Source organism: Tursiops truncatus, chromosome 4, assembly GCF_011762595.2.
Source record: "Tursiops truncatus isolate mTurTru1 chromosome 4, mTurTru1.mat.Y, whole genome shotgun sequence".
In the NCBI taxonomy this organism is placed as follows: domain Eukaryota; kingdom Metazoa; phylum Chordata; class Mammalia; order Artiodactyla; family Delphinidae; genus Tursiops; species Tursiops truncatus.
In genome coordinates, this window is record NC_047037.1 from 143,270,151 (window position 1) to 143,288,683 (window position 18,533).

At 41.3% G+C, this 18,533-nt stretch overlaps 1 protein-coding gene across 13 annotated transcripts in view; it reads left to right on the forward strand.

The window, feature by feature from the left end:
• Nucleotides 1-18,533, forward strand: part of PCBP3 (poly(rC) binding protein 3) — a 213,837-nt gene that overhangs the window by 17,577 nt on the left and 177,727 nt on the right. The window lies entirely within an intron of this gene.

Here is an 18,533-nt window from a genome sequence, read left to right on the forward strand (position 1 = left end):
CTTAGGGTGGGGACTTCCTTGGTGGTCCAGTGGTTAAGAATCCATCTTGCAATACAGAGTACGCTGGTTCGATCCCTGGTCAGGGAACTGAGATCCCACATGCTGTGGGGCAACTAAGCCTGTGTGCTGCAACTACTGAGCCCACGCACCACAACTACAGAGCCCGCATGCCACAACTACAGAGCCCACATGCTCTGAAGCCCATGCACCACAACTACAGAGCCCACACACTCTGGAGCCCATGTACCACAGCTAGAGAGAAGCCCGCCCGCTACAACAAAGAGCCTGCATGCCTCAATGAAGAGCCTGCGCACCGCAGTGAAAGATCCCATGAGCTGCAACTAAGACCTGATCCAGCCAAGAAAGGAAGGAAGGAAGGAAATTTAAATAAAAAGAGTTAGTGCGCCTGAATGGATACAAAAACAAGACCCATCTATATGCTGCCTATAAGAGACTCATTTCAGATCTAAAGACACACACAGACTGAAAATAAGGGGATGGTAAAAGCTATTCCATGGAAATGGAAATGAAAAGAAAGCTGGTATAACAATACTTATTTAGGACAAAATGGACTTTAAAACTAAGATTGTAATGAGAGACAAAGAAGGAAATTACATAATAATCAAGGGATCAATCCAAGAAGAAGGTATAACAATTGTTAATATATATGCACCCAACATAGGAGCACCTAAATACATAAAGCAAATATTAACAGACATAAAGGGAGAAAGTAACAGTTACACAATAATAGTAGGAGACTTTAACACCCCACTTACATCGATGGACAGATCATCCAGACAGAAAATCAATAAAGAAACCCAGGCCTTAAATGACATTAGATCAAATGGAATTAATAGATATCTGTAGAACATTCCACCTAGCAGAATACATATTCATTTCAAGTACACATGGAACATTCTCCAGGATAGATTACATGCTAGGCCATGAAACAAGTTTTGTTAAGTTTAAGAAAATTGAAACCATATCGAGCATCTTTTCCCATCACAATGCTATGAGAGTAGAAATCAACTATAAGAAAAAAAAAACTGCAAAAAACACAAACACTTGGAGACTAAGCAGTATGCTACTAAACCACCATTGGATCACTGAGGAAGTCAAAGAAGAAATCAGGAAATACATGGAGACAAATGAAAGTGAAAACACAATGATCCAAGATCAATGGGATGCATCAAAAGCGTTCTAAGAGGGAAGTATGTAGCAGTACAAGCCTACCTCAGGAAACATGAAAATTCTCAAATAAACAACCTAAATTTACACCTAAAGGAACTAGAAAAAGAACAAAATCCAAAGTTAGTAGAAGGAAAGAAATTATTAAAAATCAGAGCAGAAATGAATTAAATAGAGGCCAAAAAAATAGAAAAGATCGATGAAATTAAGAGCTGGTTCTTTGAGAAGATAAAGAAAATTGGTAAACCTTTAGCCAGACACATCAAGGAAAAAAGAGAGGGTCCAAATCAATAAAATCAGAAGTGAAAAAGAAGTTACAGCTGACACCATAGAAATACGAAGGATCATAAGGGATTACTACGAAAAACTATATGCCAATAAAATGCACAATGTAGAAGAGATGGAAAAAATCCCTAGAAATGTGTAATCTCCCAACACGGAACCAGGAAGAAACAGAAAATATGTACAGACCAATTACCATTAATGAAATTGAATCAGTAATAAAAAAATTCCCAATAAAGAAAATTCCAGGACCAGATGGCTTCACAAGTGAACTCTGCCAAACATTTAGAGAAGAGTTAACACCTATCATTCTCAAACTCTTCCAAAAAATCCAGAGGAAGAAATGCTTCAGAACTCATTCAATGAGGCCAGCATTACCCTGATACCAAAACCAGACAATGATATCATAAAAAAAAAAGAAAATCATAGTCCAATATCACTGATGAACATAGATGCAAAAATCCTCATTATAATATTAGCAAGCAAATCCAACAGTACATTAAAAGGATGATAAACCATGATCAAGTGGAATTTATCCCAGGGAGGCAAGGATGGTTTAACATCTGCAAATCAATCAGTGTGATACACCACACTAACAAATTGAAGAATAAAAATCATATGACCATCTCAATAAATGCAGAAAAAGCTTTTGAAGAACTTCAACATCCATTTAATATAAAAACTGTCCACAAAGTGGGTATAGCGGGAACATACCTCAGCATAATAAAGGTCATATATGAACAAGCCCACAGCTAACATTATACTCAATGATGAGAAACTGAAAGTGTTTTCTCTAAGATCAGGAACAAGACGAGGATGCCCACTCTTGCCAGTTTTATTCAACATAGTATTGGAAGTTCTAGGCATAGCAATCAGACAAGAAAAAGAAGTAAAAGGAATCCAAATTGGAAAGGAAGCAGTAAAACTGTCATTTTTGAATACGTCATGATAGTATACATAGAAAATCCTAAAGTTGTCACCAAAAAACTACTAGAGGTCATCAGTGAATTTGGTGAAGTTCCAGTGTATAAAATTAATATACAAAGAATATGTTGTATTTCTATGCACTAACAATGAACTATCAGAAAGAGAAATTAAGGAAATAACTCCATTTGCAGTCTCATCAAGAAGAATAAAACACCTAGGAATAAATCTAGCTAAGAAGGTAAAAACCTGTACTCAGAAGACTATAACACACTGACAAAAGAAATTGAAGATGACAGACAGATGGAGAGATATACTGTGTTCATGGATTGGAAGAATTAATATTAAAATGACCATACTACCCAAGGCAATCTATAGATTCAGTGCAATCCCTATCAAAATACCCATAGCATTTTTCACAGAGCTAGAACGACTAATTTTAAAATTTGTATGGAAACACAAAAGATCTGGAATTATCAAAACAAGCTTGAGAAAAAAAGAACAGAACTGGAGGTATCATGCTTCCTGACTTCAGACTATACTACAGAGCTACAGCAATCAAAAGAGTATGGAGCTGGCACAGAAACAGACACACAGATCAGTGGAAAAGATCAGATAGAAAGCCCATAGATCAGATTAGAAAGCCCAGAAATAAGTACATGCACTTATGGTCAATTAATACATGACACGAGGCAGGAATATACAATGGAGAAAGGACAGTCTCTTCAATAAGTGATGTTGGGAAAACTGGACAGCTGCATGTGAAAAAAATGAAATTAGAACATTTTCTTATACCATATACAAAAATAAGTTCAAAGTGGATAAAAGACCTAAATTTAAGACCCCAAACCCCTAAATTTAAGTCCCCAAACCATAAAGCTCCTAGGAGAAAACATAGGCAGAACACCCTTTGGCATAAAATGCAGTAATATTTATTTTTTCGATCTGTCTCCTAAAGGAGAGGAAACAAAAGCAAAATAAACAAAAGGGGATTAAGAGGTACAAACTACTATGTATAAAATAAGTAAGTAAGCTATAAGGATATATTGTATAACACAGGGAATAGAGCCAATATTTTGTAATAACTTTAATGGAGTATAATCTATAAAAATTACAAATCCCTATGTTGGACATCTGAAACTGATATATATATATGTATATATATATATATTTTGTGTGTGTGTGGTATGCGGGCCTCTCCCGTTGTGGAGCACAGGCTCGAGACACACAGGCTCAGTAGCCGTGGCTCACGGGCCTAGCCGCTCCGCGGCATGTAGGATCTTCCCAGACCGGGGCACGAACCCGTGTCCCATGCATCGGCAGGCAGACTCTCAACCACTGCGCTACCAGGGAAGCCCCTGAAACTGATATATTTTAAATCAACTGTATCTCAATTAAAAATAATAATATATAAAATTAAAATAGAAATTCTCATCCCCCAAATGGTAGTATTAGGAGGTGAGCCTTTGTGAGGTGCTTAGGTCATGGTGTTGGAACCTTCACAAATGGGATTAGTGCCTTATAAAAGAGGCTCCAGAGAGATCCCTAGCCTCTTCAACCATGTGAGGACAGCAAGAAGGCACTTGCTATGAACCCAGGAAGGGCCCTCACCAGAAGGCAACTGTGCTGGCACTTTGATCTTGGACTTTTCAGCCTCCAGAACTGTAAGCAATAAATTTCTGTTTTTTATAGCTAAAATAATAAAATAAAATAATGTGTTCTGTGTTTTTTTAATGGATTGTTCTGTAGTTATCTGTTAGGTGTAATTGTTTTATAATGTTGTTAAAATCTTCTATTTACTTGCTGATCTTGTCTTGTTCCATCTTGTATTGAAAATTGGATATTGATGTTTCCAACTATTATTGTTGAATTGTCTAATTGCTTATTCATTTCTTTTAATTTTGTTTCATTCATTCTTGGGATCATTTGTTAGGTATATGTATATAATTGTTATATCTTCTAGTTGCATTGGCTCTTTTATCATTATAAAATATTCTTTCTTTGTCTCTAGTAACAATTTTTGTGTTGAAGACCATTTGGTCTGATGTTAGTAAAGCCACTCCAGCTCTTGTCTGATTACTGTTTACAGGTAAATATTTTTTCATTTTTTCACTTTCAGTCTATTTGTGCCTTTGAATTTAAGAATGCCTCTTGTACACTGCATATAAAACATTAAAAAATTCCATTAACACAATCTCTGCCTTTAAATTGTGATGTGTAATGAATTTACATTTGGTGCAATTTTGATAAGGTGGTATTTATTCTTGCCATTTTGCTAATTGTTTTCTTCATGTCTTATCTTTTTTTGTTTTCTGTCCTCTGTTACTGTCTTCTTTTGTGGTAAATAGATACTTTCTAGTGTGCTCTTTTGATTCCTCTGTCACTTCTTTTACTATTTTGTTTAAAAGTGAATGGTGTTTTTTTAAATTAGCTTATTTTATTTATTTTTTGGCTGCATTGGGTCTTTGTTGCTGCGTGCGGGCTTTTCTGTCGTTGCGGCGAGTGGGGGCTACTCTTCGTTGCAGTGCGTGGGCTTCTCATTGTGGTGGCTTCTCTTGTTGTGGAGCATGGGCTCTAAGTGCATGGGCTCAGTAGTTGTGGCTCGTGGACTCTAGAGCGCAGGCTCAGTAGTTGTGGCACATGGGCTTAGTTGCTCTGCGGCACATGGGATCTTCCCAGACTAGGGTTCGAACCTGTGTCCCCTGCATTGGTAGGCAGATTCTTAACCACTGTGCCACCAGGGAAGCCCTCTTTTACTATTTTTTATTAGTCATATTCTTAGGGGTTGCCTGGAGCTTCTTACTATTAACAATTTATAACAATTTAGTTTGGATTCATACCAATTTAATTTCAATAGTATATAAAAACTTTGCTTCAGTATATCTCCATTTCCTCCCTGCCCCTCCATACTGTTATTTTTCTACAAAGTACATCTCTATACATTCTGTGCAGATCAGCACAACTTTATAATTATTGCCTTTTGCAGTTATCTTTTACTTCAGATAGGAGAAAAAAGTTACAAACAAAAGTTACACTTACATTATCCTTTTTACTTCTGTAGTTACCTTTACCAGTGTTCTTTATTTATTCACCTGGATTTGAAGTACTATCTAGTGAGTGTCATTTTATTTTAACTTGAAGGACTCCTTTTTATATTTTTTATAGGGCAAGTTTTCTAGTGATGTAGTCTGTCAATATTGTTATTTGAGAATATCTTAATTTTTTCTTTGCTTTTGAAGGATAATTTTGCTGGTTATAGAATTCTTGTTTGACAGTCTTTTTCTTTTATAATTTTGAATTTGTCGTCTCACAACCTCTAGCCTGAATGGTTTCTGATGGGAAATGGGCTGTTACTTTAATTAAGGATACCTTTTGCATGGTGAGTTGCCTCTCTTCCTGCTTTGAAGATTCTCTTTGTCTTTGTATTTTGATAGTTTGATTATGACATACATATGTATAGGTATTTTGGAGTTTATCCTTAGAGTTTATGGAACTTCTTGGATTTGTAATTTTTAAAATCAAATATGGCAAGTTTTTAGCCATTATCTCTTCAAATATTCATTGTACCTCTTTCTCTCTCTTCTCTCCTTCTGAGGATTTCATTATGCACATGTTGCTTTGCTTGATGTTGTCCCTGAGACTGTCCTTTTGTGTGTGTGTGTGTGAGGAAGACTTTATTCAAGGGGACTACAGCAATGGGATTTTGTAGTAGGGGAGAGAGATTGGACTCAATTCCTCTGTTCATTTTTCTTCCTACATTTTACTTTAGATTGGAAAATTTCCTTAGATTGGAAAATTTCAGTTAACCTATCTTCAAGTTTGCCAGTTCTTTCTTGCCTGCTCAAATATGCTATTGAATCCCTCTAATGAGTATGTCATTTCAGTTATTGTACTTTTTAGCAACAGAATTTTTTAATTAATTATTATTTTTTTGCGGTACGCGGGCCTCTCGCTGTTGTGGCCTCTCCCGTTGCGGAGCACAGGCTCCGGACGCGCAGGCTCAGCAGCCATGGCTCACAGGTCCAGCCGCTCTGCGGCATGTGGGATCTTCCCGGACTGGGGCACAAACCCGTGTCCCCTGCATTGGCAGGCGGACTCTCAACCACTGCGCCACCAGGGAAGCCCTAGCAACAGAATTTTTATTTTGTTCCTTTTTATAATTTCTGTCTCTTTATTAATAGTCTCTATTTGGTCAGACATCATTGTCATACTTTCCTTTAATCCTTTAGACCTGGTTTCCTTTAGTTCTTTAATGTATTTAAAATAGGTTGTATACATTCTTTGTCTTGTAGGTCCCACATTAGGGCTTCCTCAGAGGTAGTTTCTGTTGATTGCTTTTTTCCCTGTGTATAGGCCATATTCTCTTGTTTTATGTTTTTGTTTTTTTGTATGTCTTATAATGATGTGTTGAAGACTGAACATTTAAATAATATATATGGCAACTCTGAAAATTCGAGTCTGGGATATTTGGTGGTGCTGCTTTTTATAGTAGTTTTTGTTTGTGACTTTCCTGAACTAACTCTGTAAAGTCTATATTCTTTGTCATATATTTCCACTGAAGTCTCAGTTTGGCTAGCTTGGTGGTCAGCTAATGATTGGATAGAGATTTCCTTAAATGCCAGGAATCAGTAAGTCTCCTAGTCTTTCCTGAGGGGCTCTGTGTGTATGTGTATATTGGGGGCATGCTTCAGCATTTCATCAGACAGTTTACAACTCTATCTTAGTCTTCCCCTCCTGCTTGTGCAGAGCCTCAAAGTCAGCCCAGTGTGAGCACTTACAGCCTCTCAGGTCTTTCCTGGGCGTTCGCACAGCCTTGGATAGGTGCACAGCTCTCCATATATGATGTGGTCTTCTAGATTTCCAGGGATATATTGGAGTTTTCAAATCCCCTGTAGACAGCCGATTCCCCGGCTTTTGCTTTTAAGCTTTTGGTTAATTGTTTGCCCCAGCAGTTGTACACTGTCTCAGGCAGTTACAAAATTAAACAGTTGCCTCTAATTGTTTTGACATATACCTCTGAGGAAAATGATTTTCTCACTGCGCAAGCTCTGACTCAGGTCAAAGAGAGCCTGGCAAGTGGAACCCATTAGCTATGTCAGGTAATGACAGTTCTCTGGGAGTAAGTCTTTGAAGGAGTTCCAGCCCTGTTCTGTCCTCTTCTGTGGCTGCCAGGCTGCTGCTTTTCACTATGACTGTAGGCTGTTGGTTTTCAAGACTACTATGGAGTTGAGGTGGGGGTTAGGAGAAATGGTGGGAGTAGTGCAAGCTAAAGACCAAAATTTGCTCTTCTTGAGATTCAACCATTTTTCTTTAACACATGCTCCCCAATTGTGGCAAGCCTCTGGTTAAACCCCCAGATTCCTGAAAAAGTTGAATCTGACAGTTGCGGTATTTTCATTGCTTTTATCGAAGAGGGATTTTTTTTGGAGGTCCTTACTTTGCTATTTTCACTGATATCACTCTCTCACCTTTACTCTTTCTTTTTCTTTTCTTTTTTTTTCTTTGCCGCACTGTGTGGCATGCGGGATCTTAGTTCTCCAACCAGGGATTGAACCCGTCCTCCCTGCAGTGGAAGCACAGATTCTTAACCACTGGACCACCAGGGAAGTCCCTCACCTTTATACTTAAGAGAATTTATTCCTGTATATTGAATTTTATGTTGGCATTATTTTCTTTCAGCACATTAAAGATATCTTTCCACTGTGTCTGGATTTTATTTTTCCTGTTCAGAAGTCAGTAGCCAACATAACTGCTATGCCTCTGGATGTACTCTGTACGTTTCCTATTGCTTTTAAAGGGTTTTCTCATTGGCCTTAGGTGTATATAGTTTGATGAAGTTCCATGCATCCCCTCCCCACCCAAGGCATGTTGGCTTCTTGTACCTATTATGGAATGATGTCTTTCACAAGTCTGGAAAATTCACTGCTATTATCTTCAGGTTTTGCTTCTGTCTCATCTTCTCTCTTCTGTCTTGCTAGGACTGTAAGTAGATGTGTGTTTTTCGCCATATATTCTCATGCCCTGTATTTTGTATTACCCAGGGTTTGGTCTCTCCATACTTTAAGCTGAATATTTTCTTCTGAACTAGTTTCCAGTTACCAGTTCTCCTTTCAGTAGCACATAATCTGCTTTAAATCTCATTCATGATTTTTAAAATTTTCAATTGTAGATTTAAAAAATAGTATTCAAAACTGAGTTACTTTTTATAGCTCCTAATCTCTCCTTTGTGTTTTTGACCATAGCAAGTATAGTGTTTTTTGTTTGTTTTTCCCAATTTTTTAATTGTAGTAAAATACATGTAACATAAAAATTAACATCTTAATCATAGCTCTTTCATCGTATAAAACTGAAAGTCTATACCTAATAAACAATAATTCCTCGTCCCCCCTTTCTCCCAGCCCTTGCAACCACCTTTGATTGGTTCTACTTTCTGTCTCTATGATTTCTGAGATAATTTAAGGCAGCAGTCCCCAACCTTTTTGGCACCAGGGACCAGTTTTGTGGAAGACAGTTTTTCCATGGACAGGGGTGGGGGGGGGATGGTTTTGGGATGATTCAAGTGCACTACATTTATTGTGCACTTTATCTCTATTATTATTACATTGTAATATATAATGAAATAATTATACAACTCACCATAATGCAGAATCATTGGGAGCCCTGAGCTTGTTTTCACTTGCCACTTATAGGGTTTTGATATGAGTGTGCAAGCAATTGATTTATTATGGTCTCTGTGCAGTCAAACCTCTCTGCTAATGATAATCTGTATTTGCACCCACTCCCCAGCTCTAGCATCACCACCTCAGCTCCACCTCAGATCATCAAGCATTAGATTCTCATAAGGAGCGCGCAACCTAGGTCCCTCGCATGCGCAGTTCACAGCAGGGTTTGAGCTCTTATGAGAATCTAATGCTGCAGCTTATCTGACAGGAGGCGGAGCTCAGGTGGTAATGCGAGTGATAGGGAGCGGCTGTAACTACAGAAGAAGCTTCACTCGCTCGCCCACTGCTCACCTTTTGCTGTGTGGCCTGGTTCCTAACAGGCCACAGACTGGTCTGTGGCCCGGGGGTTGGGGACCCCTGCTTTAAGGTACCTCATATAAGTGGAGTCAGATATCAATAGTATTTATCTTTTTGTGACTGACTTGTTTCACTTAGCATAATGTCCTCAAGTTTCATCCATGTAGCATGTGCCAGAAATTCCTTCCTTTTTTAAGGCTGAATAATATTCCATTGTATGTATATACCATATTTGCGTATCCGTTTAATCTGTCAAAGGACACTTGGGTTCCTTCCACATTTTAGCCATTGTGAATAATACTGCTATGAATATAGGTGTACAGATGTCTCTTCAAGATCCAGTTTTCAATTATTTTGGGTTTATATCCAGAAGTGGAATTGCTGGATCATGTGGTAATTTTACATTTAAGTTTTTGAGGAACTGATACTCTTTTCCACAGAATGTAGTGTTTTTTTTGTTGTAATAAAACATATATAAAATTTACATTTTAAATTTATAGTTCTGTGGTATTAAGTACATTTACATTGTTGTGCAACCATCACCACCATCCATCTCTAGAACTTTTTTCATCTTGCAAAACTGAAACTCTGTCCCCACTAAACAATAATCCCGGGTGAGAGGGAGGCTCAAGAGGGAGGGGATACGGGGATATATGTATACCTATGGCTGATTCACTTTGTTGTACAGCAGCAACTAACACAATATTGTAAAGCAATTATACTCCAATAAAGATGTAAAAAAAGAAACAAAAAAAACAATAATCCTCTCTCTCAGTCCCCTGGAAACTACCATTCTACTTTCTGATTCTATGAATTTGACTTCTCTAGGTACCTCATAGAAGTGGAATCACACAATTTTGTCCTTTTGTGAATGGCTTATTTCACTTAGCATAATGTCTTCAAGGTTCATACATTTTGTAGCATGTGTCAGAATTTCCTTCCTTTTTAAGGCTGAATAATATTCCATTTTATGGATAAACCACATTTTGTTTATCCATTCATCTGTTGATGGATGCATGGATTGCTTCTACCTTTTGACTATAGTGAATAATGCTGTTAAACATAGTTGTAAAGTATCTGTTTGAGTCCCTGTCTTCACTTCTTTTGGGCATGTTTCCAGAAATGGAGTTGCTGGATCATGTGATAATTCTATGTTTAATTTTTTGAAGAGCCATCATACCATTCTGTACTGCAGCTGCACCAGTTTACATTCTCACCAACAACGTACAGGATTCCAATATCTACACATCCTCGCCATCCCTTGTTATTTTCTGTTTCTTTGATGTATCCTAATGAGCGTGAAGTGATATTTCACTGTGGCTCTGATTAGCACTTCCCTTATGATTAGTAATGTTGCACATCTCTTTATGTGCTTATCGGCCATTGATGGATCTTCTTTAGAGAAATGTCTATTCAAGACTTTTGCCCATTTTTAACAGGGTTGTTTGTTTTTGCATTATTGCAAGTGCAGTTTTTTGGTAGTCCATATTGGGTAATTCTGACTTCTCATGTCTTTGTGCATCTGTTTTTATTTTCTGTTGTTTCTTGCTCACGGTGTCTAATTTCTTTGCATGTGCTAGAGATTGTATCTGCAGAATTATTTTGAGGAATCGTATGAGACCTAGGATGATTGTATCATTTTTGGACAGGTTTTATTTTGTTATCGCTAAGGTTCTTTATTCTTAAAGAAGCCATCTTAATCCCAGTGCAAGCCTGAAGCCAACCAGATGAACAAAACAAGGCAGCGGTGCATGGGAGGGCTGGTTTGCTTTTCAGGACTTCTCCACATTTAGGGTTTATCCCTTTGTTCTTCCAACACAAGTTGAAGGCTGGTTTCTCAGAGTCTGACTCATGCTTTTACTCTGTGCCTGTAGCCCCCAATTTCTGGATTATTTCGGGTAACTTCAGCATCTATAGTAAAACTCCCAGATGTTAGGACCTTACACAGAAAATTTACTTCTCCTTCATGTAATAGTCCCCTGTGGATGTTCCTCAACAATGATCAGCTTTCCTCTGCATGGTGATTCGGGCCTGGCTTTTGACCGCTGTGGTCCTGCTATCTGCTAGGTTGGTAGCATCATCTAGGGCCTGAACTTCCTTTTTGTCCAGCTGGCAGATGGGGAGTACAGTGCAGAGGATGCACACATGCTTTTCACCCATGTTGGCCTGGACATGACATGTACAGTAACTGTAGATGTTCCACTGGGGAGGGCTAGTCACGTGGCCTGCCTAGATGCAAGTGTGAGGTGGGTGAAGAGTAGTCCATGGTTAGCAGCTGCATGTCTGTTTGGTGGACAGTTACCTCTGCCTCAGTCCTTCCCCCTGGCCCTGAAATATCTGCACATTCTTCTTTTGCAGCTGTACTCATCTTCCCCAGGGAGACAAATACAGATATGGCTCTTGAGGTTTGGTGACTGAACTAACACACAGGTTATCTACCTGCTGCTCATACTGTTCAGTAATGGAGCCAAACCATTGACAATTGCAATGGAAAAAACCTTCCATTTGAAAGGGGAGAAATGGAAGATAAACATCAGTCCTTGGTTCAAGCAAGAGTGACACCCTGAGGACAGGTATTATGAAGGCGTCTGTCAATGACTATTAAACAGAGGCCACCAGGAACTCACCGGGCACCTGTGATGGAACGGGCTGGGACCATACACCATGGGGAACTGGGAGAGGGTGTTAGAAAGAATCTGTTACAGGATTTGGGCTTTGGTTGGGTGATTCTGGGGAGGATGGAAGAAAGTAGAGTGCTGTCAGTAAGCAGGGGCCATTTTATGAACGAGTATCTTAACGAATTTTATCTAAGGCAGGGTGGATTAGGGCGAGGCTAATGCTGCAATTGCTAAGGAAGCAGCCCTTCCACATGTTAGCTGGGAGAGGCCACACGTGGTGTTTTAGGGCTTGGACAAAGTTCATATTTTGTTTGTGCTCTGATGTGATGGTGGCGATGGCCATCCTGGTTCTACTGTGGTCTCGTCTGATTCTCTTGCCTCTGCCCTGGGAGTGTCTGCCCAGACTCCTCGCCCTGACCATGGGAGGCTTTTCCTTGGCCTTTGTCCTCTGTGGGCACAGCTGCCTGGGACCTTGGAGAGGATCTCTCCCTTGATGGGCGGGGTCTGCCCAGACTCCAGAGCTTTCTTCCGCTTGCAGAGTTTGGAGGCCGGGGATTGTTTTGACAGTCACTGACTTATTTTAGGCTTATGTTTCTTTGGCAGTAGAATTCCCCCCAAATTCTAGTAGCTTCTGATCTGTTTGCTTTCAGCAGTTCCATGTGCCCGTCCCTACACCCCGAGTTCTTTCCTAGTCATGACCCTCTGGCCTGGTCATCATCTTTGCTTTCTCATGCCTGTGTCTCTTTCTGCTCAGGGTGTCTTGAAGGCATGGCTGTGGGTGGGAGAGAAACCCTGTTATCTGATCTGTGTGTACAGCTGAGCCCTCTGTTTAGCCAAGGAGTCTTCATGGGCCTATGCTTCTCAGAACAGTTTCAGCCTTACATCTTACTCTTGGGGTGCAGAGGGGGAGGCTTTTCCCACGAGGTGAGCCCCATGTTTCTGGACTGTCTCTAGGTGCTTTCTGGTCTCTCAAGTAGGCCAGTTTTTGCCTAAGCTCTTCTCTTGCTGTGATGCCTGTTTTGGCAGAGCAGGTAACAGTCACGCAGGCTGCTGGCACTCCTTTTTCTCCTGTCCCCGAGCTGGAGGCTGGGTGTGAGTGTGGTCTGCCTTCAGATGATCACTGCTTTGCAATGCATAGAGCAGGGCTTCCTCATTACCAGCTGCCTACAACGGTTTTTATTACGGCGTCACCCCAGTTCAAAGAAGCCATTTGTGTCTTAATTCATCTCTGTTGAAATATGTATTTAATGATAGAGAATTTAAAAGAGGAACATTTCTGAACCAAACTCTTTGGGGACTGTTGGAACCATTTTCTGTTTCTCTGTTTCACTACCGCTTGGATGTGAAGCCATACATTCGTGGCCGTTTTCTAGGCAGACATTACAAGGGCACAGTATTGGAAGTTCATCTTTCTTGTTTTTAACTTTTAAAAGTTAAAAAGTTTTAAAGGCTGTTTTTAATCAGCCTTTTCTGATTTCTTATAAGAAGAAAAAATCAGATGCTTCAATTTTGGGGGACTAAATTGGGATATACATAAGATAAATAAAATCAGTGAAGAAAACCACTTTGAACCCAAATTGCAGTGATGTCGAAAACTCACAGGGCACCCCTCCCTCTTTGCGTTGTGGTGGCTGAAGCCTGGAGCCCTTCCCTTGCTCTGAGTCTGTCTCTGCTTTGGAGAAAGGAGGATATGAGTACCTGGCCTGTATCCTCTTGGGGAATTCTCTTGTGGAAGCAAAACGAGATGACTGACATGCAAACATGTTGGATAGTAAAGCTCTCTGGGTATAAAAGGCGTTATTTCATCCTGAAGTACTTTTGGGGATAAATAATTTATTGGCACACTAAGTTCATCCTCTGAGGCCAGGTGCTCCTATGATAATGTACCCAAGCCAACCTTGGAAACTTGCAGCATCTCAGAGGGAGGAGGGCCAGCGGGCATGTCCCTCTGTGTTTTTTACTGAGTTGGGTGCTTTTCCAGGGAGTTCTGAGCTGTATTCATAATTGTCCTTAAGCAAATAGAAACAGTCCAAAGTGGTGCCCCTCACACAGAGTGCAGTTTACAGGCGTCTGTAGCGTGACACAGTTAATAGTCGCCCATGATACTTAAGTGCCCCAGACTGGTAGTTTGAGTTTTCATGGAATTTTAAACAGATGAGATTTTGTAATAGAGCCGTGTTTCTTACTGATGTCTTCCATAACCCCTTATGATTAAACTGTTGCTGAATTTCCTAGACTTGATTAATTACCTCATTAATTAAACAGACAAATAATGAAGTAGATTATTTTGCTTACTGAGAAATTGTTAATCTTGAGGTAGCTTTACTTCTCTAGGTCCACTTAGGAAGCTGGAATTTTTCATTTAATGGTCTTTTCAAATTCATGTATTATCCATGTGATCAGCATGGAGACTGACATTGACAGAGGTGTTATTTTATATCAGGGCACTGGGGTGACATGTGGACCACTGGTCCCCACAGGGGCTGTGACCCTGGCTTCTGCCATCTCTCTTCCCTACTTCCTGGAGTTCCTGAAACTGGGCTCCGGCCCCTGGGGACACAGCTCCCTGCTGCCCGGCATCCTTGGCTCTGAGGGGCTTCTTGCTCTTAGCTACACCCCACATGGTGTCTGTTATTTCTCTTTTCCTTGCTCTGGGCACCACTGCACCTTCTGGGCACAGCTTCTCCTGGGTGGATGGTGGGGCAGCCCGGGAGCTGGCAGAGTGTGCCCACTGCCCCAGTGTACTGCGGCCGGGCTCCGAGTCTCTCCCGTCTGGAGGACAGAGCACGGCGGGGCTGAGGCCCTGTGCTCTGCTGGACATGTGAGAGGAGCCTGGCTGTCAGCCCCCTTCCTTCAGACCCAGGAGGAAGCGCCTGAAGCCAGGGGCCTGGGGTCAGCTTGGTGAGGCCAGGGTCCTTGGCTGGGGCTGTCTGCCTGCGGTCAGATCTCGTTCAGCTGGGCACACCCTCCAGACCGGCCCAGGCTCAGCTGGGCTCCACCAAGGGTGCCCGAGGGCGAGGCCTGGCACTGCAGCACCCATTAGGCAAAGAACCAGATTGGAATGCCGAGCTGGAAGCAAGCCGCAAGTCCTTACTGAACAGAGGGCTAAATTCCACCCTGAGGCGAGGACTGTCTGGTGAGTGGTCTCCAGGATCTCAGTTACGACCCCCCACTCCATAAGGCTCAGGCGCAGGGCCGGCGCCTTAGGCCTGTCGCTTCCGCCTCTGAAGGCAAACCTGAGACTCCCAATCCCTTGTCGGCCCTCTAGCACCCATAGGATGACAACAGAAGCTGTGATCTGTGGACCTTCAGGGTTCTCCAAGACCCCTTCAGGGGGGAGACATGATTCCCATGTTTTCATAAAGATCCAGAAACATGATTTCCTTTCTCACAGTGCTGAGCCCTGAGCTGATGGCACAAAAGTGATGACGGGCAAAACTGCTGGCACCTGAGCCGCATCGCGCCAGGGGGCCCCGGGGGGGCGGTCGGGCAGACTCTCATAGTTCCTTCAGCACCACCACTGCACAGAGAGGCACTTGCATGCGAAGAGAATGTCCTCGATGAAGCAGTAAGAATGATTAATTTAATTAAATCTTGACCCTTGGGCACATGTCTTTTAAGTGTTCTGAGAGACAGACTGGGAATTTGCACAATGCACGTCTGCAGATGGAATCACGGCAGTTGTTTCGAGGAAAAACAAGTGCTTATGCTTTTTTTGGGTGGGGAGCTGAACTCACCCCTCTTCTCATGGAACATGGTTTTTACTTTAAAGAATAACTGACAGACAAACCGTGGTTATTCAGACGTGTGATTTTGGCAGACAACGTCTGAAAATTGGACTAAGTGAGCCTGTGACTTCAAAGGAGATAACTGCTGGTGTTTGTTGCAACTGACAAAATTTGAGTTTTCAGTCAAAAATTAGAATTTTGAAAACTTGTGTCTGCTATGGTGAGCTTGACAGCTTCTCAGTACTTAAAGATGTTTCTGATGAACTCAGTGGTGATGTTAACTAATGTGATTTTTTGACATTATATATTGAAATGTATTCAGGAAGATCCGCATAACTCACTGAGCCAGTATTTTCCAAAATGACTAATGCATGATGTCACACCAACCATGCATGGATGAAATATATGTCTAGGGTGCAAGATCGCTAGATAATGGGTTTTAATGTTAATAAAAGTTTGTTGATGAGTTTTCAGATTCCATGTTGCAAGTAACCTTTAAGAAATGACCACTTGCTGAGTTTTGATGTCATATCAAAGAATATCCATGGTGATCTGATAAACCTATGCAGATACTCCTGTTTCCAGCCACATGTCTGGGTGAGGATGGGCTTTTTTCACATACTTCAACCAAAACAACGTTTCACAACAGATTGAATGCAGAAGCAGGTGTGGCAATCCAGCTGTCTTCTATTAATCCTGTCATTAAAGAGTTCCAGAAATTCTTCTAATTTATTTTTGTTTGGAAAATATAGTTACTTTTATTAAAAAGTGTTATTTTCATTGTTATGTAATGGGCTTATTATTCATTGTGAATGAATTACTGAATAAATAATTTTAAAATCTCTCTGTGTTTATTTCAAGTAAATATCAATGAATAGAATCCATTTGAGAAACAATTTGAGGAAAGAAAGGGGTCCTGAGTCCAAAAAGTTTGAGAACCACTGGTCTGGTGTCATAGGAAACCGTGGTGCTTGAGTGGAAACGCCAGTGGTTTTGCTGAAGGACCTCAGGGAACTGCTGAGATGATGAGCTGTCACCAAGCACTGAGTCGAAGAGAAGACTGAGTTCTTTATTTGTTTTTTTTTAGGTGAATGCTAACAGGAAAGTGGGTTCAACTGAAAGACTGACATTGGAAAGAAACAGAGATTCATTTCAACTTTCATATTGTAAATAATTTTAGAAATTAACATCAGAATTTGATTTTCAAGACAAAACCCTACAAAAGCAACCAACTGAGCCAGCTTTATTTATGAAATATGGAAATAAAGGCTTACTTCTCTAAAAAAAAAAAAAAAGACAAAAGTCCTACAGGCAATTCTGCTCTGTGATGGAAAATCTTTCTAACCCAGATTGTTCAGTTACTCAACAACAACATTTATTAGTACCAGCAGTATTAGGGGGGTATAGACCTCTGTGCTAAGTGCTAAGAGGGAGACCAAAGGTATTATAGATGGTTTTTTTCTGATGCTAAGAGGTTTTTTCTTCCAGTAATTTATGAGGGAGAGAAGGTGGGTAGGACAAGTTCTCAACTGAAAAGCTGCGTGAGAAGATATAGGACAGAGGAGACAGGAAAGCTGTGCCTGGCTGCAGCAGGTGCTCTGCAGCAGGGCTCTGGGTGGCTGAGGAGGGAGAGGGAGTGACCCTGGGTCTGGTCCTGGAGCCGTCTGGCAGGTTAGGTCCCCTGGACAGAGATGTACACTTCACTGCCTGGTGTCAGGAAGCAGAGCTGTTGGCTGGCTCACTTGTGGTTTCTGGGTGCCAGTGGAGGAACAAAGGTGAAGAAGCATGCCTCTCAGCTGCAGGGTGGTCATCGTCGTTGGGGGCAGCACCTGGGGTGTAGAGGTGTGCCCTGTGCTCGCCCCTAGCTCTGCCTTAGCACCTCTCCCTGGCTGGTAACTCTGGGCTGGTTCCATGCCTTTTATGGAAAGAACAGTAAAGTTTCTTCTAATGAGAATTGGGGAGTAGGAAATTCTGATTAATTGCAATTCCCTTTCAGTTCCCAGACCATCAGGAAAAAAAAATTTTAAACCCTAAGATTAAGTTTCTAATTTATTACCTAGATTATGTTAAACGTGATTGAATCTTTCTAAAAAGACAGGATTTTGCAGGGCCTCAAGGCATCATTGACCATAGAATATTACTCTTCCCTAGTTTCTGAGAAATCTTAGCTGGTTTAGAGCTCCTGTCTCAGAGTAGAAGTGCCTGCAGGGAACACTGTCACTGTGACAAGTGGGTCCTGTCCCCAGCTCCTTGCTAGTAGAAATGAAGTCAGAAACCTGGCTTCCTGTCCCCGATATGACAGACTGCATGTGCCTTTGAACTCCCTTAAAGCCTGTGTCTCTTTCCGGAAACTGGGTGTCACTGAGGTTGGTGTCTAGTGACCGACAGGAAGATGGGTGTGTGGTTGAGATCTCTGCTGGAGTTGAGTGGAGGGAGGGCACCTTGAACTTTGGCTTGCTTTCTGAAGCCATCATCACCTCTCGCTGAATAAGAGACACTCACAGGAGTCTCAGCCCCCTGGTCCACCTGCCCTCCCCTGCCAACACATACACACGACCACACACACAGGCGCACAGGCATGGTCTCCAGAATGAAGGAATAATGACAGTGTGGGAAACGATGTGGAATTGTTAGTCTTCGGGTCACTTGGAAGAGCCCCGGCCACCCCTGCCTGGAGACTTAGCTTCCGATATCTCCAACGCGTGGATGAGGTGACCTGTGCCCGTCTTAGTTCCCTCTGACGTCTTTCATTTCCTTGGCACATGAAGGTTTCC